Source organism: Episyrphus balteatus, chromosome 3 (genome assembly GCF_945859705.1).
Source record: "Episyrphus balteatus chromosome 3, idEpiBalt1.1, whole genome shotgun sequence".
Lineage (NCBI taxonomy): Eukaryota > Metazoa > Arthropoda > Insecta > Diptera > Syrphidae > Episyrphus > Episyrphus balteatus.
This window is the reverse complement of record NC_079136.1, coordinates 76,912,830-76,938,392: the sequence shown is the minus strand read 5'-3', so window position 1 is coordinate 76,938,392 and position 25,563 is coordinate 76,912,830. Positions and strand designations below refer to the sequence as shown.

Genomic DNA, 25,563 nt, shown 5'->3' with positions numbered 1-25,563 from the left:
TTCGCTTGAAGATTCTCAGCAAATGAAGCTGCAATATGCTGCCATTTACCAAACCACCAGTCTTTGTTTCTTATTTCATAAGCGTTCATATTATATGTCAATCAACAGTATTTTTTAAGTTGTTGCCCACATTCTCAGTTATATGTGGACGTGTTATTTTTCATTTTGATTGTCAGTGAAATGTTATTTTTGAATTCAACTGCCATGCCAATGTCAACAAGCTGAAAAATTCGCAGCATTCTTTGATCTTTACAGATTTCAATCGCGTTCCTTTTGGGTCAACAAAAGTTGAGTAGCGCTATTGAGCAACAAGTTCACATTTGCTAAACTTTGTTGATCAAGTGTGTTGAATATCACAAATCAACATATCTAGACGCAGCTATAGAACAACATTTTCTTGATAAACCGATCTTCTTCAAATCCTAAAGCTGCGTCGATCAACACTGTTTTTTAAATTGTTGACCAACTTGCTACTCGTCCACACTCTCAGTTAAATGTGGACGTACAATTTTTCATTTTGAATGTCAGTGAAATTTCATTTTTGAATTCAACTGCCATTTCACTGTCTGCAAACTAGAACATACGCAACATTCATTGATCGTACCGACTTCAATCGGGTTGCGTTCGGGTCAGCAAAAGTTGAGCGCCGCTATTAAACAACGCTATTGAACAACACGTTCACATTTACTACACTTTGTTTATAAAGCGTGTTGATCATCCAATATCAACATAATAATGGGCGCTGCTTAAGACTTTAATAAATTAATCAGCTTCCAATATAAGTGTCTAAGTTAACAACTTTAATATTGTTTTTTTTTTTTTCAAATAAAATTTCTTTGATTTTTTTTCCATATCTTCGTACTCATCAAACTTGTGCGGTAGACTTTACAACTGAGCTAAAAATTTGGTATTTGGTAGATATATTTATTTTGTTGTTTGTTAAATTTTGACTTTTCGACGTTAAAGTCCCCATTGTTCACAATAAGAACCAAGACGTTTTATTTATCAGCAACTGAAAATTGCTATGAATTGAGTTTCTTCTATTCGTATTCCACCAGAGAGATATTGAACTATGTCATTTATGAATAGTGAGAACAATAAAGCACATGTTTTACATTTGTGTCAGTTTTAAACCATATTAATAAATTCAAATATTGATTTTAAAAATGTTGTAAACTGTAAATACATAAATTAATTTTTAATTTACTTACCTTTATTTTTATTGAATCTTCAAAAGTTTACCTCATGTTTTTAATTAATTTAATGTCATATTGAATATATTTATAAATAAGTTATTATTAAACGTATCTAAGAAGTTCAAAAAACAACATAGTTCAGTGAAATCAGGTTTCACAGTAGAAAAATATTTATCTTTTGGTTTGACGAAATGATTAATAGCAACGTTCGTACTCGTTAATACCAACAAAATCTCTTTTTAAACTCCAAGTGTATTTTAAGTCACCTCAATTTGAGTTTTTAATATTAAAAGCAGTGTTGTCAAAATAAGTAATTAGCTATTGGCAACAAAAGTAATCAAATATTATTGATTACTGATTACAAAATGTAAACAGTAATTCGGATTAATGATTACTTTATTTGTAATCCTCAATCGATTAATGATAACATTAATCAGTAATTATTGGTCAAATTACATTTTTTCGACTACATTACATTACAATTAGAGACGAATGAAGACAAAAAATGGAACGTACAATTTAAAGTGATCTACGTACCATAGACTTTATGTTATAACTATCGGATAACTTAAAAAATGGCAACATCTAATACCAGGCCGAACAGTTCCGAATTAAATGATCTTATTTTTCAATTAAAAATACTTTAACCTCTATGGGTTAAAAATTTCCATTGTTGTCATATTGTTTCTTTAAATTAAAATTAAGATTTTTATGAACAAAAACATTTTTTTAAATTTTGTTTAAATTTCATAAATTAAATGGTATCAAAAGATTGTCTGAATTATGAAAGCCCGTATGATTCTCCTTTTTTACCGACTTCCTAAAAGTAGGAGGTATTCAATTCGTCTGTATGCTTTTTTTTTATGTTTGTTACCTCATAACTTTGGACTGAGTGAACCATTTTTGATAATTCTTTTTGTATTGGATAGCTGGTGCTTGCAGTGTTTAGTTTAGTTCTGGCCATATAAACTTCTAAAAATACCATAAAACGCAGTTTTTATACATGGAAGTCGGTTTTGTTTTTTGATAAAAAAGATTATTTTTATTTTCAATACTTGAAAAATACACATGTTTGGAATCCAAATTTGCATGAAGAGTTAGTGCGTAAACAATGTAAGCAAAAACCCAAAAATGTCACACAAAAAATTACTAAAAATGTTCTAAAAAAAAGAAAATAAGTTTAGTTTTTCAGCTTTTTCTGACATTTCTAGCTTGACACTTGTTGAAGTGTGTTCATTTCTCATTTATTTTTGTAAAATGCATATATTTAGATATGTTTATAAAATAGAAAACAAAAGTTTAATTCTCTGACCTGTGACCTGTCTAATAAATGTTGCTTGCGGTTTAGAACTATTAAAAAAAGAAGGTAATCTATGTTTGCATCACATGTTTTTTTTTAATTGACATTTGTTTGCTGCTTTTTTGTTTATTAATTGAAATTTGAGAGTGCGTACAGTGGTCCTGAATTTCTGTATTAAAAATGTGAGAAAAAGAAGTATCATACGGGATTTAATGAAGTGAGGTAAAATTTTGTCATCCTTTGAGCGGTCGAACAATTTTCTCACAAATTGACAATTTGAACACAAAGGGAACACCTACAATATTTAGTGCCGGTTTGTTCACAGTCGATTATCTTTTAATCAAGGATTATTCCATACAGAAATCCTTAATTAAAAGATAATCGAGTGTCAACAAACCGGCCCTTAGGCATACATTTATAAAAAGTCAGAAGTTTATTCCTATTTGTAATATAAAAATCAAGTAAATTAAATGAAGTGTTTTTTGAAAAAATGATCCAAAAACTAAGTATTTTGAAAAAAACATTAACTAACAAAATCTTTTTTTGTCATAAATGTAAATTTATCTTTTAAAAACTGTTGACCATATTGATTTTTAGTTGAATTCAGAACAGAATGATTGTTTCTAAAAAAACTCAAAAAGTTTTTCATTTCCAAAAAAACTTTTTCCTGAAAAAAAAAAAAAATAAATACAACTTTTTTTTTGTCAACGAAAAAATATAAAATTATTTGTTTTTTTATTCAATAGCCTTTAATGTTGAAAGTTAAATACAAAAAGTTTGAATGTGTCAAATTTATAGAAAAAATCAAATATTTCAATACAACAATTATGTTATTTTTTATTAATTTTTAAGTTTTGAAACATAAATTTAGATTTTTTTACGAATTACATACCTACATTTTTTCAAAATTCCGAGCTTGGAACCATTTTTTTTTTTTTTTTCAAAACACTTCATTCACTTACATTATTTTAAATGGGATTAACTTTTGTCTTTTACAAAATGTACATATACAATATTAATATATTAATATTTTAACCAAGCAGTCTTCATAAAATGATATTTCTTAAACTGGAGTTTATCCAAAGCAATTCAAAAGTGTCTATGAATACGCCCAAATATTTTTACTTGCGATATAGGTAGTTACTATATATCAAGTTATGCATTCGTAAAAAAAAAAGTTGAGATATTATTTTATTATTATTATGACATTACGATGATAGAGAATGCAAAAAAAGTGGGTCCTGGAATTCCGTCTGTCTGTCTGTTTGTCTGTATAAGAAACTACAGCCTAAGCGGATGGACCGATTGACTACAAACTTGTTATGTAGCATTTTTTAGATGGTTTTTGGAATTATTTTTTTTTTTACCAAAAATAACGGTACCCGTCATGTACTATTTTCGGAAAAGTTTAATTTTCTCAAAAACGGCTCCAACGATTTTGTTAAAAAAAATTCAAATGTTAGTTTTTAAACAAGGTTTATCTATTGATGACAACATTTTTTTTTTGAAAATCATTATTAATGGTACCTGCCATAGAACCGCTTTTTCAAATCTGATTGGTAGAAACCAAACTGCTCATTTTTTTATATAAAAAAAATCAGAAAAAGAATTTTGATTTGGATTTAAAAAAAAATTGAAATTTAAATATTTTGTATGTAATATTGTTTTATTTAAATATTTTTTAATGTTTAAAGCAGAGATCAAGATAACAGTCAACTTTTATTTTAAATTATTTTCTTTCTGAGAGTTACCATATTACATTAAATAAGTTTCGGTTAATGTTTGAGATTTATTTTAAAAAAATCAAAAATAAAGGTTATCGGTTGAGATATATTTTTTATTTTTTTAAATATCTCTCAAAGGTTGAGATTTTTACAAAAAAAATAAATGGAAAAGGTCAACCTTTAACCGTTTTCGCAGAAAATAAATCAAAAATTGGTAATTCAAAGGAAAAAGTCGAATATGTCAAAAATGTCTTTATTTTGCAAAAATAAATACGAAAAGGATGTTTTTTCTTACTTTATGTGTTAGGTTCAACTAATAATAGACTCTCAAAGTTTTTTTGGCCCAAGATAATATCTCTTTTCGCTTAAAATAAAATGTAAAATGAAAAATGTCCTTTCCACTGTGATTTGAGTCGCTGGGACGGCCAATGCAATTTCGAATATTTCAGAAGACCAATGTTCTAATTGATAAATTTGCATATGAGATTTATTTTTTCTCTTAGCGATAAATCTCACTGGTTGACCGAAACATACAAAAATACAAAATAAAGGTTTCTCTCAGACATTGACCGAAATTTGTCTTTTTTAAAAATAAATGTTATTTTATGACCTTTATTTAAAATGGCAACAAATAATTTACTTTTCAAGTAAAACTCCAACGACAAGAAAAAATCCTTTTTTTCTTTGTAAGTAAAAAATAAACATAACCGATTTTTTGACCCACTTTAGTACTCCTGAAATTTATTTTTCATAGCACGAAATAGAATAGAAATTTTATTGATTTAAGTAGATTATTATTCTGTGTAAAACAATACATTTTTATAAAGGTTTTAAATAAAAGACTAAAGACAAACTACAAATTTTGGGCTATATACCTACTCATATTCAATGGGCTATTTTGGCTGATAATACAAACGTTCTGAGTGGGATAACTTGTTAAAGCGAGCACATTATATGTATTAAATTCCTCACATAACTCAATCCGAAATAAACAAGCAGCATTTCATTATATGGTGCAATGCTTAGTAAGACTCCCTTTATCTATTACAAATTATAAAACCAAATATGAAAGAATAGAACAGATTGCTTTTTATAACGGTTACAATGATTTAATGATTGATAAGATTATATAAACCATAATAATATTCACTATACACTACAATTTCAGAATTGCTATAAAATACATTTTATCTCAAAAATATGAAAGGATTTATTTTAAAATCAAAATTTTTTGAGCTATAAAATTACAGTTTTGAAAGAAATTCCTTACATTTTTATGGTAAAAAATGGATTTTATTTATTTCAGAAATGTTAATCGCAACTGAAAATTTATAAAACAGGGCTGCAGAATCAAAAATTTGTTAAGGTTCCAAAATCCATTTTATAATTCATCCTGATTTTTTTGAATACCTAATGACTTTAGGTTGATAGCAGTCTCAAAAGAGGTTTAAAAATAGTATTAGGTATCATGAGGATATACCTAACTGTAGAAAAAAATAGGGCTAGTTTCAAAAATATCAAAAATTTGTGAAAAAAGAACACTTGTCACCGCATTCTAATTTTACCTAGGTGAGAAGTGAGATAGTATCGGTGCAGTGAAAGGCGCTTTTGATCAACCCGAAGTCTAAGTAGATTGTTTGAAAACCAAACGTCGTTTTTATTCGTGTTCGTCTTTATTCGTGTTCTAAAAATTCAACATTTTTAAAATCATCTTACTGAAATAAATTTATTATACCTATTGGATGGGGATCATGTTTCTCAAAACCATTTCGGACATACATATACATAATTCGGCGCACAATATGGGAACAAAAAAAAAAGAATATCTCGAATACTGCGCAGATCTTGCTATATTCTTTTTTAACAATTTATTATTAGCCAAAAAAAGTTAATAATATGTGCATTTTTGGCTGGTAAGTACAATAACTCGCTATACGTAACCCATTTAAAAAAAAATTAAATTTACTGATTTAAAAATTATAAATTAACAAAATATGTATTTTTATTTTATATGCCTTCTTCAAAATATAATCATCGGAAAACAATTAAGATAAGCTATATTTTATCCATTAAAACTGATGCACACAATCTTAAAAAAAAAAACGAATTATGTCTGCATTTCCTAAGTATCTATAAGTGTGTTTTTTTGTTTTGTTTTTTGGAAGAGTAATTTAAATACTGAAGAATATCTCCCAAAGATAATTAAACCACTTAGCCCAACATATGTATGTATATTAAAAATATCACTCTAAAATATTACCACATTTCATATTTATAGGCAAGGAAAATGCAATCAGTTATAAATAGGCATACTTGGAGTTTTTTTTTTTTAATGAAATGTATTTATTACTATAAAAGGCTTAAGATTAACCATTAAACTGCTAAGCGTCACGTTATGTTACTCTGAAATCATCAATAGAATAAATATCATTTAAATGGTAGCTAACAATCTAAAGAAGATACAAAGCTGAGAAAAAAGTAAATTACCTACCTAAAAAAGTCTGCTCTTTTTGTTACAGAATTTTTGTTCTGCTTCGTGCAAAAAAGCTTGTGAGTTTCACTTCGCTAAGAAATTTTTCAAAGATTTATTACTTTTACTTTCCGAAATAGTTAAAGTAAACTGTTGATAAATACAGTGAATGCTGTACTTGGGGGAACAAACTTCGTTAACAAATCTATAAAAAATCTCCTCTAAAAGTATTACCTACAAACAAATCGTATACGATCAATTCTTTTCAAAATATGTTTTGACACAATTACTTTGTACTTTGGAGTATGTGTTTCTTATGGCAAAAAAAAAATCCAATACACATACATAGACTTTTGTGAAGATCAAATGGTATAATCTGGATAAGGAAAAAACCATAGAAAAGGCCAAAACACTGTTGGGGGTTGCAAAAGCACATTACCAACAAGACGAAGAATTATGTTGATGGAATAAATGAATGAAAAGAAGTGAGTCCAAATTAAAGTAAAGAATACAGAAGACCAATATCGGGAGCTGAATGAAATGTCTACTCTCAGAAGATTAGTGTGCCAAGGTTAATTACCAATCGTCAAGACCAACTACTTGTGCAAGACGACGAAATTCTTCACAGGTGGCGACAATATTGTGACGATCTTTTAAATGAATACTTTTCGAGGCTATACTTTCCAAAAACTTCACCTAACTTAAACTTAGTATCCGACGTCACAGTCGAAGAAGTTAATGAGGCGGTTAAGTAATCCAAAAAGTGAAAAGCTTTTCAGCTAGACGAAATACTCTTAGAGTTTTGGAAAACCATAGGAAACATCGGGTTTAGATGGCTCATGATCCTTGTTTCCAAGCTCATACGAGGTATTTCCATGTCTAACCAATGCAGGGATTACTTTCTTCCTAGGTAAGGATGATACGCGAGGCTGTGATAATAACCGTTCAATTAAGCTGGTGCCACACACCATAAAGTTAGTTGATCGAGTCTTGGGGAGCTGACTGTGAAACATAACTAGGCTGTCTGAGGACCAATGCGGGTTTGTCGCGGCTACAGATGCAATCCAAAGTATGTATCAGGATGAAAGAAAGGCTTTAGGGTTGACAATATTTTACAATGAACAGAATGTATGAGAGTAATTTATCGGTAGCTCAGATGAAGATCTTCATCTTAACTAATTTGAAAGAATTAGAAGAACACAGATCCGAGGAAGCCTATATGTTAAAAATATCATCTCATGTACGTTGGATTGCTATGATCCCATCGTATCGATATCATGACAGCGCTGAATTAAAGGAATAAGAAAAAGAGAAGCTCTTACTCATATTTTTACTTGCGATATAGGTACTATATATCAAGTTATGCATTCGTACAAAAAAAAAAAGTTGAGATAACATTTTTCCATGACATTACGATGATAGACAATGCCAAAAAAGTGGGTCCCGGAAGTCCACCTGTCCGTCTGTCCGTCAGTCTGTCAGTCTGTCAGTCTGTCAGTCTGTCAGTCTGTCAGTCTGTCAGTCTGTCAGTCTGTCAGTCTGTCAGTCTGTCAGTCTGTCAGTCTGTCAGTCTGTCAGTCTGTCAGTCTGTCAGTCTGACAGTCTGTCTGTCTGTCTGTCTGTCTGTATAAGGAACTAGAGCCTAAACGGATGGACCGATTGACTCCAAACTTGCTATGTTGCAGTTTTTGGAGACTCTCCAGAGGGGTTTTTGGAATTAATTTTTTTGGACCAAAAATAACGGTACCTGTCATACAAAAATTTCGGAAAAGTTTAATTTCACGAAAACGGCTCCAACGATTTTGTTAAAAAAAATTCAAGTGTTAGTTTTAAGGTCTATCTTTTGAAGAAAAAAATTTTTTTTGAAAATCATTATTAACGGTACCTGCCATAGGACCGCTTTTTTCAAATCGGATTTTCTGCAAAACTACTTATTGTATTTCAACGAAATTTTTTATATAAAAGCATTTTGTAATTAAAACATAATCCAAAAATAAAAATTGAAAAATCTAATTTTCGAAAACGGTACATTGAATTTTTTTGAAATTTTGTTTTTAGATGTTGATTAGTTATTTCTACAAAATGGCATACCAATTTTATTTTTAAACTTTTTTTTTTTGAAAAAATTATTTATAAAAAATTAGTTTTTTAAAAAACGGCTCTAACGATTTTGAAAATTTTTTTTTCTAAAAATGCACCTTAATATATCAAATAAAACTGCGTACTTGTTTTGTGGGGCGATTTGATTTCAGATATTGTTTTATTTTTTTGAAAAATGAATTTAAATTTTTTTTTTTTTTTTATAGGGTACCTACATTTCCCAAGTTTCTATATAAAAAAGTCTTAAAAATTTAAGCAACTTGAACTCTAAGAGCAAGTTCGTGCGACCCAGTCGTGCATTTTATATTTTTTTTATTTTTACGTTTTACCCATTTTAAATTCTTTCAAAGAAAGTAACTATAGCTAATCAATTGGATCAGAGTGTGTAAAAGTTGGGTTTATAGATAATATCAAATGATAACACGTTCAGACGTAATTTTATCAGCTAGTAGATAATAGTGGTACCTATCACCTTTAATCTCTAAGATAAGGTTGTTTATAATACCTATCACATCGCGAGATGTGAAAAAATACAGAGCTCTATCTAAAACGACCTACAATAAATTTACAAGAGTGACATAAATATTTGTTCCTTTTAAAAAAAAGCAAAAAAAAAAGCTCTCGACCGGATTGCTGGCGAACCTAGCTCTCAGACTTACTGCTGCAAATCTCTAGCGAGTTATTACAACTCTTTATGTACTTGTGTGTTCTTCTTACGACATTAAGCTTGTTCTTTTTGACACATATTGTGTGTGGAATTGGAACCCACATATACAAATCCATCACGTGGACTTAATATGTTATACCTTACGTAATCACATTTATATGAAAAATATAAACCATCAAAAACATTCTTATAGCGTCAAATACAAATAAAATGTGTGTATTGTATACAAAAAATGCTGCACACCTACAATCATTGCAAGAAGTTTTTTTAGAACTGTTTTTGACTTAAATTGCCCAGTAAACAGGAAAAAACCGACACCAAAACACACACACTATAATAAAAATGAGAATAATGTTTCAAAGCTTCAAATATTACCCCCCAACAAAAAAAAAAAGTTGCTCCAAAAGCTTTTTTGCTTCTGTTTATTTGCGCATGATCTCTGCGCCTGTCCACCCCATATAGATTATACTCTTTCGCTCTTTCCTGCTGGAACGAACACCTAACAGCACAAAAACAGCATCCTAGTCTCTATAGCAGCCCCCCCATCTCTATTTTCTAGAGCGCTTTGAAAAGAATCCAGCAGCAGCACAGTTGCAGAAGCACAATTATGGTAACAACCATAACCACTCATAAAGCAAACACAATACACTACTCTGTGTGATGGAAGATGCTGCTTTATATTTTTTTTTTTTTCTTCACCAAAGAACGAACCCAGCTTCCACTTATGCCTGTACTCTTGCATGTACATTTTGACGACACTACCTTATATCGCACTATCAGTGAATTAAAAAATATAGGGGAGACTATCCCCAAATCTTTAAGATGTCGGTTGGTCGTCGTCCGTCGTCATCGTTGTTGTCGGTCGTTCGGATTGTTCGTTTAATGGTTTAAGTATCTCTATAAAAATGAACCTGAAATTATATTTTGTCTGTCGTCTCTCATCGAATTTTACCTCAACTCTGGATGATGATAATTATATTTTAGTTTTTGTGTAACTATTTGAGAAACAACTACAGCATCGGTCCGCCGCGTTTTCCAAAACTAGGAAAAAAATAAAATTATCCTTCTTTTCATCATTTCCCAAACAGATACAGATTTTTCGGTATACAATTTGTAGCGGTTTCTCGTTATTTCTTGTTTTTTACTTTATTTTTTATGGAATAAAGTGCTTTATTTTTTGGAGTTCCTCTAAGTGCGAAATATGTATTTTTCAGTAATTTAATTACATAAAGGAAAAACATACTTCAAGGAAAAAAAAAGTGATTTTGTTTTTTGTGAAATTTCCATTAAGTTTTTTTTTTATCTTTTTCTTATCGCAAAAAGTGTTTCTTTATAAAAAGCTGCTGCGTAGAGTTGATATCTTTCCTATTCAAAAAATATAAACAAAATGTGTACATTTTTTGTTTGTTTATTTTATCCTAATAAAACTCACATTCCATACCTACATTTTTCGTTGATAATCGTAGTATAACATTTTTTTAGTAACAATATGAGTCCTATAAGAAAATTAAAGTAATAATATGAGTCCTATAGGAGTCCTATAAAAAAAAAATTAAAGTCCGTTTCGTGATGCCAAAATGTTCCCATCTACATTTATGTTTTGTAGGAAATTTCTTTTGTGATTGTCCGTTCATTTTTAATTTCCTTATTGTAAAGGGTGTTTCCTAATGTACTGTTAATCTTCTAATAGAAATTTTTTCTTCTATTGTGTCAGTTCATCTTTTAAAAATCTTAATAGAGCCAATTATAATTTTGGCTAATCAAAATATAATAAACAAATTTATCATGACTCAAAAATCGCTTTGATATAATTGTTTTTAAATAATTGTCTTTGAGTAGTTAATTTAACTACTTGTCTAGTTAATTTAACTTTTTGACTAGTTAATTTAACTACTTTTCTAGTTAATTCAACACGGTAGTTGTTACCCTCGGTGTATTGCTTATTATTGAAAAAAATTATCCATTGTTGTATTTATCTGCCATCAATTCATCACACACACACACAAAAAAAAAACACCTTATAATTTTGTATAAATGTTTCAATATATTTCTCATTGTTTTTATACAAATGGGAGTCGCAAATTTTCACAAAACTGTTTAAATTAGCAAACAATTTTTGGTTTATGTTTTTTTAATTATTTAAAATATTTAAAAAATAGTATATCTACCTGCATTTGTCATGAATAAAAAAAAAAATATTAGGTAGGTATTGCGAATAGTGCGTTGTGCTGTATATTTTCCATTTGTAAGTGGCTGCTCCGTCAACCCTCTTATAGCTTTTGCACTATGCACAATCTCCTACCTCCCTTTTCATCCATATTCACACAAAAAGTGTAGCATAGTGTAGTAAATATTTTGATGTGGGTGTATCTTTAAAAAACAGAAAAAAAAAGTTGAATAATAGCTCAAAAGACATTTTGAAAGAGGTAAAGCAGCAGCACACAAGCACATTTCGTCAATAAAGGTATCCACAACATCCGTGTGCCTGTGCAGCACTAGGCGTTGTTAGTGGAAGAGTATACCCTTAAATCAATACTCCAAGTTACTGCTATATTTTGTACACCTACATATAGTATATATTTATTTATATGGTAGGTACGTGTAGTATGTATCCACAACACGATAAATGGGTTGATTATAATTTATGTACATACATATGTTTTGTGATGAGAGAAAAATCACCACCATAGAAGTATGGATGGTTGGTATAGCTGCTATATAGGATCACCAGGATTCTCTCCTGATTTCTCTTATAGAATCGGAAAACTAATGAAGTCTTAACTATTTTTTTTCCCCCATCAGTTAAAGATATTTGCTAGATATATGAGGAATGAAAAGGCGATTTTATGCAAAACATTGCAAATCAGAGAAAAAGCGTGTATGTCTTGGTAATTATTCAAAAAAAAAAAAAAAAAAACACGCATTCATTATACGACCATATGTAGGTTCAATCTGTCACAGGTCTTTAAGTTCATGAATATATGCAAGAATCATATATAGAAATTTGCTTAAGATGTTACTATAGCATTTGAAAAACAACCTAAATAGAATATTATTTAAACCCATTAAAGACCAACCACCTTTAAAAAAGAATGTTTGAAAAAGCTTTTGAATTATGTTCAATTATTGTTTTTTTTTTTTTTTACTTAAAATACAAGTTCAAAAAAAAAAAAAATTATACCATACTTATTTTTTATGGCGGATGTACTCAGGCGAGTGCACTGGCCAGATTAGAGCATATTTTATGAAATATTTTAAAACATTATTCTTCGATGCAAAGTGTAGTTTTGCACCTCTCACCCAGTCCACCGAACTCTGCTGTGACATAATTTTGCATTGTTACTGATTTTTTTTATTTTTATTTTTGTACGAAAATGTTTTTCTTCACATCGCACCACAGATATCGGTGCATTTTGGCTTATTTGGGTCTTTTTTTGATGAGCGTAAATTCGTCCTTGCTACTGTCCTGACAAATGAAAGAAGATTGCAATTTTTTATTTTTTCTTATACACTGCAGTCGCCAAGCATTGATCACCATTGAGTTTATCATAAATGTAAAAACTACATAGCTACCACCATTTTTTAACTTTTATTTATAAGTGGCAATTATTCACAAATTGGTCATGATGAACGACTCCACCAATGCCCTTATTGGATGACAGGTTTTTGTTGAGAAAAAACTAGTGTAGACCATCTCCTTACTTTTCCCAATGGTTTCAAGGTATCGTAATTTGTTGTGACGGTAACTAACAGCAAACAAGATGTTATTTCTTGCATCAAATTTACAAATACGCCCACGATTTGCCTTTATATCCGTCTTCAAGGATCTGATAGTGCAGTGCATTTATAATTTAACCCAGAGCAGTTTGTACCACCCCCAATTTTTTTTTTGCTAATTCAATAGAGAAATGGGGTGATTATCATAATCCTGATTTTTCGCACTCGTGAAATTCACCTTTTGGCCGCCATCTTGAATTTTAGTTTTAATTAAATATCTTGACTTCTGTTCATCCTAGAAAAATTTTAAGTTTTGAACACTTTTTATCCAAATTATGAAAAAAAAAACCTTCTGAAAAAAGATTATTCACCTTCAAATTCTCTGCAACTCTGCTATACAACTTTTTTTGTATCGCTATAAATATACAAAAGTTATTAATACTTTTTGTTAAAAAATGCGCTTTTTTGTCTGTGTTTTTTGTCTTCACTTTTTTCTTAATTTTTGTTTTTTTTTTTACAGTTGTAACCAAAAAGCTCCGGCTCTAGTAAATTTTTCAGAGCCCAAAGGTAAACTTCTGCAGTGACTTTCGATTCATCCAAGATGACCTTTTTTATCTCCAAAAATTATCCTCAGACCAACACAACATCTGTTTGATCAGTCTCGTGTTAGAATCCAACATTCAGCTTAAACTTTAAATCCTCAGAAAAGATAACATTGTTCCAAATTTCTTGAGCTCAAATAAGATAGACCTGGGCCCAGGGCAGTTGTTTTTCCCATACTATTTTTTGGAATATCGGGCTTTCGCACTGTTCTAAGTCCTGTTTCTACAAGTCTTTTCCTCACTACTCTCGACGAAATTTCTTTCCTTTTACTTTTCCTGTAGCTCGACACAGATATTGTTTAGATCCACCGTTTTAAACCAAGGCCGACTGCTGTACAGTGTACATCACTAAAGAAAGATTTTCCACTCGTGTCGTTTCTGAGCCTTTCTTTCTGCTGGTAGTCCAGGTTTCAGGATTTTTTTTTTAATTCTATGCCACCATTTTATATCTCTTAGAAATTTTACTCGTTGTCAAATTAAACATCACAGAGACAAAATATTGGTTTTGCACACCGAACTGATTTTCCCATTTTATTATTTTTATGTGAAGTTTTTGTTAAGCTTTTTAATTTGTTGTGATTCTGTTTACATCATTACACAATAAACAAACAGAAATACTTAATATAAAATAAATTGAATGAAAATCGCTCAGGTAGCAGCTTTAAAGATTCATTTTTGACATAGTTAAATTACATTAAAGGTTTAAATATGAATACAGTTTTTTAATACGAATTCAATGTGATCATTGCGCTACATTTTAGTTGCAGTTTTTATTTTTAAATATGTGAAAATATTAGCAACTATCGAATGAACAGCAAAAATGGATTTAATACCAGAAAATATAAATTCTCAAAACAATGTCAATAATTTGACATCGTCTTCGTCGAATCAGTGTAATAGCCAAACAACAAATGTATCACCAGAAAAGGTTTCATTATCAATTAAACAACAGACCCAATCGAGGCCGCCATTGTCGAATGGCCACTGCAGCAGTTCCTTTGCAAATCAAATCATTCACAATGGAGTTGATACTCATGTCACAAATGGTATCAACAATGACACACCGGCATCAGATGATAGCAAAACAAATCCTTTTGCGCAAAAAGTTGAAGAGACTGATGTTGGGTCAAGTTCTTCACCAGTACCCGGCAGTCTGGATGGATCAAAGTATTCAGATTGGCGACCTAAACGCCCACATAGTATCGCCGTTACTTCCACACATAACGGCATTAATGTTGACTTTAAGCCAATTGTTCCCAGCTTTAGAACTAAACAGCTGCATCATCAACAAACTGTTCCATCTGAACAACAACGTCTTATTTTGACCAGATCACAGTTGATAAATAATCCAGCTTCAGAACATCTTTCAGGAGCCGACAAAGAGAGCCTCTATGCAGCGTTATTTCAACAATATCGAAACAGTCCAACAGGTTCTAATGATAAAATTGCCTTAAAGCAACACAAACCGCCAACAAAGCAACCTATTGTTCCCAGACGATCTCAAAGCACTCCACGTCCTATTAAACAGCCTACTGATAGTCACATTAAAGTTTCTGAAAACAATTTGCCTAACAACTCTCAAAGCTTTTTCTTACAAAATAATGTTATTGGAAAACGTCCCAGGAGCTTAGATCGATATAACGAAATGGATAATACATATCAAGCACCACCGATTCCATTGAGGCGTCAATCACAGCCTAATCAGCAATCGGGAACTACACGGATACCTCCTCGAAGTATTAAACCTGAATTTACTAATACAAGTAAAATTCAAATTGGTAAAAAGTCTTCTAGCAATGATAATATAAGAAGGGAACCATTCGAAAAACAGCCAATACCTGTTCCTGATAATACTGTACCAGGATCACAATCTGGAGGAATGAGGCATTCGGTAACGTTTCATGGCCATCAGTCAATTGTTGGTAAAGAAAACGATGAGGTATTATGGCAAAAACCTACAGAAAGACCATTGTCCTATGCGTATGGTTCTGTTCCAGATCAAGCATATCTTGAAAATCAATTACGATCTTACTCGGAACAGTTGCGGACAATAACAGAAAGTGTACGAAAGTACTCTGAGCAGGCAAAACTACTTTCGGAACTTAAACGACAACAACTTCAAAAACAACAAGTTTCTCAGCCATCTTCTCTAATGCCAACTTCAAGCTCAACCGGAAGCTTTTCGTCAAGCATGATTTCGCCGGAAATCGTTAGCAAGTCCTTAGCTTCGCTTTCATCGAGCGATGCTCAAACTCCGTCGAGCCAATTAAAAATGTTTCTTGAAAATATTAGAAGCACTATGCGAACGGAACATCAAGTAAACGTTTTTCCAAGTAAAACCCTGTCTTCACCAGAAAAAATAAATCCCCAAGAAACCGCCCCTCCTGCTCCAGAACTAATAACCCCATCTGACCAATTAAGAGTTTTCCTAGATGCAATACGCTCGAATCAAATACCAGAGACTGATGCCAAAGTTGGTGTAATTCCTGATATTAAATCAAAGCAAGATCTACCCGCGCGACTATTAAAACCTAAAAGTAATGCTGTTGCTGCTAATACCGTCAATAGTAGTAATACTTTAGAAAGTTTTCACCAGATATCGGATAATTTACGATTAATGAATGAAGACTTACATGCTTTAAGTCCGAGTAAAATAATCAAAAATAACAACAACAACAACACATCGGCTGTTTCAAATAAAAATAATAGCCAACAATTGTTGACTACTCCTGTTATGAGTACTGTCAAAACAATGGATTATAATGAAATTCTTGATAGTTTTCAAGCTATGGCTGATACACAGAAATCAAAAGGATCATTTGATTACTTGAAAAAGTGCTCCGAAGCACTTCGTCAGTCATCGGATCATCAAAAGTTGCAAAAACTAAAATACGAAAAGGATAACCCGCTTGGTGATGGCACGGAGAGTAGTAGTTCTTGCAGTACAACACCCGGTAGTATAAGGGATGCTGTTCAAAGTTTGTTGTTGCAACCTCGTAATGGATTTCAAATATTGGATGATCGAATGAGCTTGTTTATAGATATTATTGATAGTCAAGAAAGATTTAGTCAGGTAAGAAATTTATTATGATAAAAGCATGAAATTTGCACGGTTGATAATACACGTTAAACAAGTAATTTTGAGTGGGTCAATTGAGACTACATTTGGAATATTATTTTCTAAATTGATCGTGTTTTGCTATACATAAATATTTTAAAATACATCTTCTACGGGTTGGGGTCAAAATTCTGCCGGGGTCAAAATTCTTTTGTCAAAATTCTGCTTTACAAAATTCTGCTTTCAAAATTCTGCTTTCCAAAATTCTGTTTTTCAAAATTCTGTTTTTCAAAACTCTGATTTTCATAATTCTGTTTTTCAAAATTCTGCAAAAAATTAAGCGCGCGCTTTTTAACATTTTCCAAACCCTTTTTTAATTTTTTTTTGCAATATTCTGTAAAATCATCTTCTTGAAAAATTATCCACTTATTTGATTACTTACCTACATAATTTGTCATTCTTTGAATGCATATTAATTTTTGTTTTATAAATGAATAAATTTGAAAATATTAAGAAAAGGTTTTTAATACTAAACATTTCCGAAAATAATTTAAATTTTTTTAATTTGTCAAATAAGGATGAATATTCAAAAATTTTAATAACAAAAGGAATATCTTGTACCAAACAACATCGGTTCCAATAAGTTATAGATTTTAATTGAAAGAAAGTCAGTCTATGCATTTTAAAAAATATTTGCGACACTTAGGTAAATAAAAAAATTTAGGAAAGTACCAATGTTGAATTACATTGATGAGGTGTATTTTTCTTTAGTCAGCGCATATGCTATAAAAAAAACAGAATTGGCAGATTTTTTTCGTTCAAGTATAATGCTGGCAGAATTTTGAAAAGCAGAATTTTAAAAAGCAGAATAGAAAAAAAGCAGAATTTTGAAAAACAGAATTTTCGTTAAAAAAGCAGAATTTTGAAAAGCAGAATTTTGAAGCCAGAATTTTGACCCGATCCCATATTCTACATATCACTTTTAGCGAATTTACAAGCCTAAAGTTTAATTCGATGTGCTGTGGTTCGGTAAATTCCAATTCAATCACTCTATTCTGCTTTGTGAAATTGTTCTTTTTTATAATATATGTAGTATATATTATATCGTTTTGTGCATAATATTAGCACAAGATGTCTGAAAATATTTTCAAATAAGATGTAACGGGTGTGATTTTAAAAAATCACGATTTTTGCACCCATTCCCGGACTTGAATCCAAAAATATGCACTGAAGAATATTATTTCTCTTTAAATATAATTTTTCAATTTTTTCAAAAATTAATGAAGATACCAATCATCTTTAAATAAATAAAAAAAAATCCTCTAATTTTTCCAGATGCAATCAGCTCTTCGGTCTATACCTTAATATATTAGCCCAGGGAAATTAGTAATTTAAATCGCATTTTTCGCGGGACAAAATTTTTTTCATGGAATGTGTTCGGGTGGTTGTCCTTATCATAAAAGTCAATTTGTTGGGAAAATTGGAGGTTGGGAACAGCCGCCATCTTGGAAAAGAGATTGGTAGCGTTTTTATTGAATAGCTCCATTGTTATTCATTTTAACAGAAAATGACAAAGGTAGGACTTATTAACAATAAAATTATCTAAACAATGATATACAAAACAATTCCGTGAGTTGATTAAATAAAATTTTATAGTTAGTCAAAGTGCGGGTTTGTATCGCAAGGTTGGGACAAAATGACATTTTTTCATATATCTGACGAACTTTTGATTTGTTTGGATAATTCTTCAAGAATGAATTATAGTACTTATAATTACCTATAAAATGAGCCCACAATCGTTATTGTAACCATCGTATTGTAGAAGTAATCTAACTCCGAAACTCTCCATGTACTAGTCAAAAGTGAGAAAAAAGCTAGTTTTTTGCTAGTAGGCCGAGAAAATTTTGGGAGTAGAGGTATAACCAAAATATAAGTACGCAGTTTTGCTGCCATACTCGTGTTAATGTCGATTTCAAAGGTCTGACAACTCTAATTTTGGGCTTTATACGGTTTTTGGGGGGTTTAATAACGTAAGTTTTCCAGTTAACGTGAATGGGCTAAATTTATACTATTTGAAATTATAAATATACAAGCTGATTCCCTATTATTTTTCCTAAATCTAGACACCCCAATCTTGAGGATGTGACCAATAGAACTCAAGATATAAGCCGTTTATACGATTATGTTTTAGAGGCTTTTTTGTTTCGATTTTTGTTTGTTTATTTGAATTGAAAAGCCTGATATGGTTAGTTAAAAAAGCTTATATCGTGAGTTCTATTAACCCCATAGCCGAGATTAAGGTGTCCAGATTTAGGAAAAATAATAGAGCATCAGCTTGTATATTTATAATTTCAAATAGTACAAATTTAGCCCATTCACGTTAACTGGAAAATTTAAGTTATTTAACCCCCCAAAAACCGTATAAAGCCCAAAATTAGAGTTGTCAGACCTTTGAAATCGACATTAACACGAGTATGGCAGCAAAACTGCGTACTTATATTTTGGTTATACCTCTACTCCCAAAATTTTCTCGGCCTACTAGCAAAAAACTAGCTTTTTTCTCACTTTTGACTAGTACATGGAGAGTTTCGGAGTTAGATTACTTCTACAATACGATGGTTACAATAACGATTGTGGGCTCATTTTATAGGTAATTATAAGTACTATAATTCATTCTTGAAGAATTATCCAAACAAATCAAAAGTTCGTCAGATATATGAAAAAATGTCATTTTGTCCCAACCTTGCGATACAAACCCGCACTTTGACTAACTATAAAATTTTATTTAATCAACTCACGGAATTGTTTTGTATATCATTGTTTAGATAATTTTATTGTTAATAAGTCCTACCTTTGTCATTTTCTGTTAAAATGAATAACAATGGAGCTATTCAATAAAAACGCTACCAATCTCTTTTCCAAGATGGCGGCTGTTCCCAACCTCCAATTTTCCCAACAAATTGACTTTTATGATAAGGACAACCACCCGAACACATTCCATGAAAAAAATTTTGTCCCGCGAAAAATGCGATTTCATGCCCATATTTTGACTAATTGCCCTGAGCTATATTTCAATTATGGTTTATTTTTTTTGCGATAATCTAACTTTTTTTTAATACTTACGTGTAAGACCGAAAAAAAAAATGAAATTTGGAATACTTTTTCTAAATTTTTTTTTAAGTGGATATAGTTCCAAGTTTTATCAAACAAGTATTGAAAAAAGAGTTGCAACTGTTAAATTGTGTTTTTTTTTTTTTTACCCTTTTTTCACTTTTTCCAAAACTACATCTGTCCTAATCTGCCCCTTCTCCCCTGCATAGATAGATACACTTGTTCCCTTTGGGTTCTTTTTTTGAAAAGGTACCTATAGAATTATTAATTTGGCTTTTAATTGGAGAAAAATAGACCAGAAAAACCAATTAACTTTTCCTGCGAAGATATCTAAAACAATTCTCCGTTTTCCGACGTATTATAAGTGCTTTGTATTTTCTGGCTGAATGTGTTTCCATGTAGATTCTTGTATTACATACTATTTTTATTATAATTTCATTATTTTTATACATTGTTTCTGTTGACGTACATACATAATGTACCTTTGTTTTTTTATTTGTTCCAATAATTTAATATTTGTTTTTATTAAAGCTACTTAGGTCCAATTTATTCACACTCCATTAAATTTAAAGTCGCCATTAAAAAAGGGAAATTTTAAAATTTGTGTGCGATTTGACAGTTTTATAATTTTTAATGGAGCCTTTAAAAATAATGGAGAGTGAATAAATTGGGCCTTAGGGAAAGAACTAGTCTAAGGCCCAATTTTTCAATAGTCAGATAAACCTCAATTAGAGCTTGTTCCTAAACGGATTTACCGATTGACTCCAAACTTGCTATGTAGCAGTTTTTAGAGACTCTCCAGAGGGGTTTTTTGAATTAATTTTTTTGGACCAAAAATAACGGTACCTGTCATACAAAAATTTCGGAAAAGTTCAATTTCACGAAAACGGCTCCAACGATTTTGTTAAAAAAAATTCAAATGTTAGTTTTTAAACAAGGTCTATCTTTTTAAGAAAAACATTGTTTTTTGAAAATCATTATTAACGGTACCTGCCATAGGACCGCTTTTTTCAAATCTGATTTTCTGCAAAATTGTTTATTGTATTTCAACGAAATTTTTTATACAAAAGCATTTATATACTTTATCCCGTATTTATAAACGTTGTATAACTTTATACAACTGTTTTAATTTGGAAAATGTGATCAAAAACCTTGTTTATTGTTGTCTTAAAGCTGTCAAATTTATACACAAGAGTAGATTGTCTTAACCTCGAATAATGTGATTATTATTTTTATTAAATAGAGCATATTTCCAACTATTAAAAAAAAGTTATGCAGTAGACAAAATATCTAATAAATAATAAAAAAAAAATAATTTTTTGGATTTTTAAAAAAATTTTGATTTTTTTTTTTTTGAAAAAATCAAATTTTCGAAAAAAGGACATTGAACTTTTTTGAAATTTTGTTTTTAGATGTTGATTAGTGATTTCTACAAAATGGCATACGAATTTTATTTTAAAACTTTTTTTTCAAAAAATTATTTATAAAAAATTAGTTTTTTTAAAAAACGGCTCTAACGATTTTGAAATTTTTTTTCTAAAAATGCACCTTAATATATCAAATAAAACTGCGTACTTGTTTTGTGGTGCGATTTGATTTCAGATATTGTTTTATTTTTTTGAAAAATAAATTTTATTTTTTTTTATTTGTTTTTTTTTTTTTTTCTTTTTATATACCTACATTTCCCAAGTTTCTATATAAAAAGTCTTAAAAACTTAAGCAACTTGAACTCTTAGAGCAAGTTTGTGCGACCCAGTCTCGGATTTTATTTTTTACTGTTTTATATCTTTGCTAAAGAGCTTAAGAGCTTAAAAATTCCAGAGCAAGCCTTATTAGTTCATAATTTTATTTAGACATCCAATTTGTTGACTTCTCCTACTCTCAGTACCCTACTATACAACCATATTTCGGCAAATTTAATGATTGAAGTTACATATTTTCCAATGGATGAACCTTTCATTTGTATTAACACTTATAATATTTATACACATAAGAGAAGACAGTTTTTTCAAAAAATATATCCTCGCACATCTTCCCACCACACATCACACATCGGTGTGATCAAACACTTATGAAGATGAACGAAATGCAAAACAAAAATCCACTGTTTGTGTGTGTTTTGATTGTACCTTACGTATCTTCTTCTCTTATGTGTCGACACACAGTTGAAAAAGCCACTTAACCAAGTTCCAGATTAGGTAAAAAAGAATCCAGGTGAAACATTCTACTATAGTACAACGACGGAAGATATACCTAACGAGAATGGGTGGCACTTTGGCATAGCTCACTCGCACTTACATATGTATGCTTCTAATTAAGTAAAACCTAGGAGAAAAATTCATGCCGTAAATATGCTCCAACTTTGAAGTCCTTTCAGTGTTGTTAAAGTTGCATTTGCTTGAGTTCACTCACTCATTGAGAAATCTACTTGCATTGGTTTTTATTTAGAACGCAGGGTGCAACAACCAAACGGTATTTTCGAGTATACAAGTTGGTACTTTGAATATTATGGATACCTATGCAGTTGTTTTGTTTTGATATTAGGTAGATGGATGGCATTGCTTTTGAAAATCATTATTAAGGATATATCGGCTACTTATGCTTCTTCTAGTGATTTATAAGATTTGTTTTTGTTTAATTAAATAAAATGAAGAAACATTTCTTAGCAAATAATTGACCTAATTGCAATTGCTTTCTATTTCTATATGCTCTCATCAAAATTTAATTAATTTAATCATAAATATAAAATGATACAAAAATGTATCATCACAAGGAAACCACACCCAAAGAAACTCGATAGATATCTCGAAATAAGAAGAAGAGGTTTGAATTCAATTGAATTTATGTTTCAATCTTAGTATTGTCGAGAAATTGATTCTTTTTAAGGATTTGCATCTGACATTTTTTACCGACTTCCAATTTTGATCAGTCTTTTTGTATTGGAAAGCTGATGCAGTGTGGTCCCATTTTAATTTCGTTCAGTTCTGGCCATAGCAACTATTAGAAAAACTATAAAACCCAGTTTTGATCCATCGAAGTCGGTTTTGTTTTTTTGATAAAAATGATTAATGTTAGGCTGAAGACAGTCTGATCTAAAAGGTATCTACATTTTAAACCTTTATTTCTATTCAAATAAAATCACATTTTGTTTTGTTAACAAAAAAAAAATAATTAAAGTTTATTTTCATTAGAATAGTGTTACCTTTAATACCATTGTTCCGCACTTTTATGTTCTCAATTTCGAGAGAATCATGACTTTTCTACGTACCAGCTTCGCACTAGGGATCTGTGGGATTCGCGGGGTAGATTTCAGAAATAGTTGCCCAGGGTACCCCAATTTATATTCTTCTAAATGCTGGTGTCCGGTTCTGAACCTGGGACTTTTGCCGCCCCAGGCAAATTCAATTTTGGCGCCCCAAACTTAAAAAAAAAGAAGAAAATCGTACAAATTAATTTTAATATCTTCTTCTTCAATACAATTCAGCATGTATTTTTCAATGGAAATTGTTGCCAAGGCTGTTCTTCAGTCATAGTTGAGCGTAAATATGATTTTATTATTTTAAGTTTTGGAAAATTAGCTTCCCCTGTATAATTCTTCCTTAAAAAAAAACTCTATATAAAAAAAAAAAGATCTAGTTAAACCGCTCTTCAACACTGCATTCAAGCTTTGCTGACGTTAAAATTTTTTTCAGATCCCATACATACGTATGACGTAGTACATATGACTCCTAATATTATTTACGCAACCACAAGCCTCGGCAGCTAAAGGCAATGTAAAATTTATTATTCTGTACCTACATTTATTGAAAAGTTATAATAAATGATAATAATATTATAAACCTGTGAATTTTTGAATTCGATATCAGAACGCATGTACATGTATTCTTAGGACCCTTCGTAGAAACACCTCTTTTTTGTGACGTGAATTTGGTTTATGCTTTTACAAGTCGCTAGCTTCTATGCTTTTTCGGTCACAATATTTTATAGAGAATCAAGTATGAAATTGATGTAGAATATTCCGAGGAATTCGAATATTGTATTCACAACTCCGAAAAAAAAATATTTTCACCCTTATAAAGAGACTTTTTTGTGACCACTTTTTTGAAAAATCGTTTTTTTTTTTTTATTTTTGTCCTGCCAAATTCGCACCCGTGTGCCGACAGAGGGTTAATTAGAAAACTGCATTTTCACATTTTGTTTGTACCTTTAATCCAAAAATTACATGTGTGCTTTGTTAGCTTTAACCAATGCAGACTCTTATTAAAAAGAACAATACGTCGAACTGGCTGGCCTTTAATCCTAATTCAATGATTTTTCCCCTTTCACCTCAAGAAATACACAGATGTTTATTGTCTTCCATACGAACCAGGGTCTCTTATGCCCGTCGTACACCTAGCATTAATTATAAAAAAACGACGCCACTATACGTACTTTTTAATTAATTCGTTTAGTAGCGATCTCCAACTGTCTAAAACTCTTTGTTTGAATATAATTGAAAGCACCATCAATTAGAATTTAAGGTTTTAAATTTGCGCTGAATGCGTTGAGCGCTAGGTGTACGACGGGCATTACATAAATATTTTCTTTCTCGACTCTTAAAAGTTTTTTTTTTTTTGTTCCCATAACATGAATTCTCACTAATTTTACAATTGGTTTTATTCAAGTAAACCAAACTTCTTGCTACTTTTCCAAATCTCTTCGTAATTTTTCGAAAATTTCCATTTCCTCGTACAGAAATGTGAATTTCTTTCACGATTTTTATTCCATATTTGTTTCCCCAAAATAATTTCAATTGTTTTATAGTCGCTACTCGAGTTAAGATTATTCTCAACTCCAGTAAGTTGAGAAATATTTCAAGCAATCGCTCAAGGGAATTGAAAATAGGGTTGTCACTTGAGTAAAGAAAAATCTTGTCTTGAGGAAAATTTGTTCTGAAACTCGAAAAAATTTACTGATTTGAATTAACTGTCTTAAAAAAAAAAAACATTTTTTTAATAACTCGCCAATATTCTCGTTGAATTCGTCGTCCCACTCCTCGTACAACTCAAACAAATATTCGAGATTCATTTATTTTATTTTAAAATTAGTACAAATTTTAATTGTTAAATACAAAAAACAAACGCTCGCAACACTTGCGTTTTAATGTCAATGACTGGAAAAAAAAAATCTTAAGCGCTTCCTCTGGTAAAAAAGCCTCCTCAGACCTTCACTTGAGAACAATTTCGCTCCAGTGATGACTATGAATAAGGATTCGCTTGAGCGAATGCTTAAGATATTTCTCAACTTGAGTGACGACTATGAATTCCGTCCTAAGAAATTTTTAAATCGGATCATCTCCTATAACACAGGTCAACAAAGTTTTTGCCACAAGAACCAAAATATAAATATGAAATATATAGGTTTTTGCTGTGCTGAACTCGAATCTAAAGTCAGAAAATATTTATTGGCCCCCGTTTTTGAAATAATACATTGTTTCAAGGTTATGTTATTATGTGGGGTATTCTCCAAAAATTGTTTAAATCTTTTCGACATCTCTTTTACTGCCCGAGATATTTAAAATTTAAGTAGCGGTCTTTGACTCAGAAGCAGCACTGGCCAACCAAATTATCAGCAATCAG

General features: G+C 30.7%; 1 protein-coding gene across 10 annotated transcripts in view; it reads left to right on the top strand.

The window, feature by feature from the left end:
* The window catches only part of LOC129916434 (dystrophin, isoforms A/C/F/G/H), a 105,651-nt gene that overhangs the window by 47,636 nt on the left and 32,452 nt on the right, over positions 1–25,563 (top strand). The gene's annotated exons all lie outside the window — the stretch shown is intronic.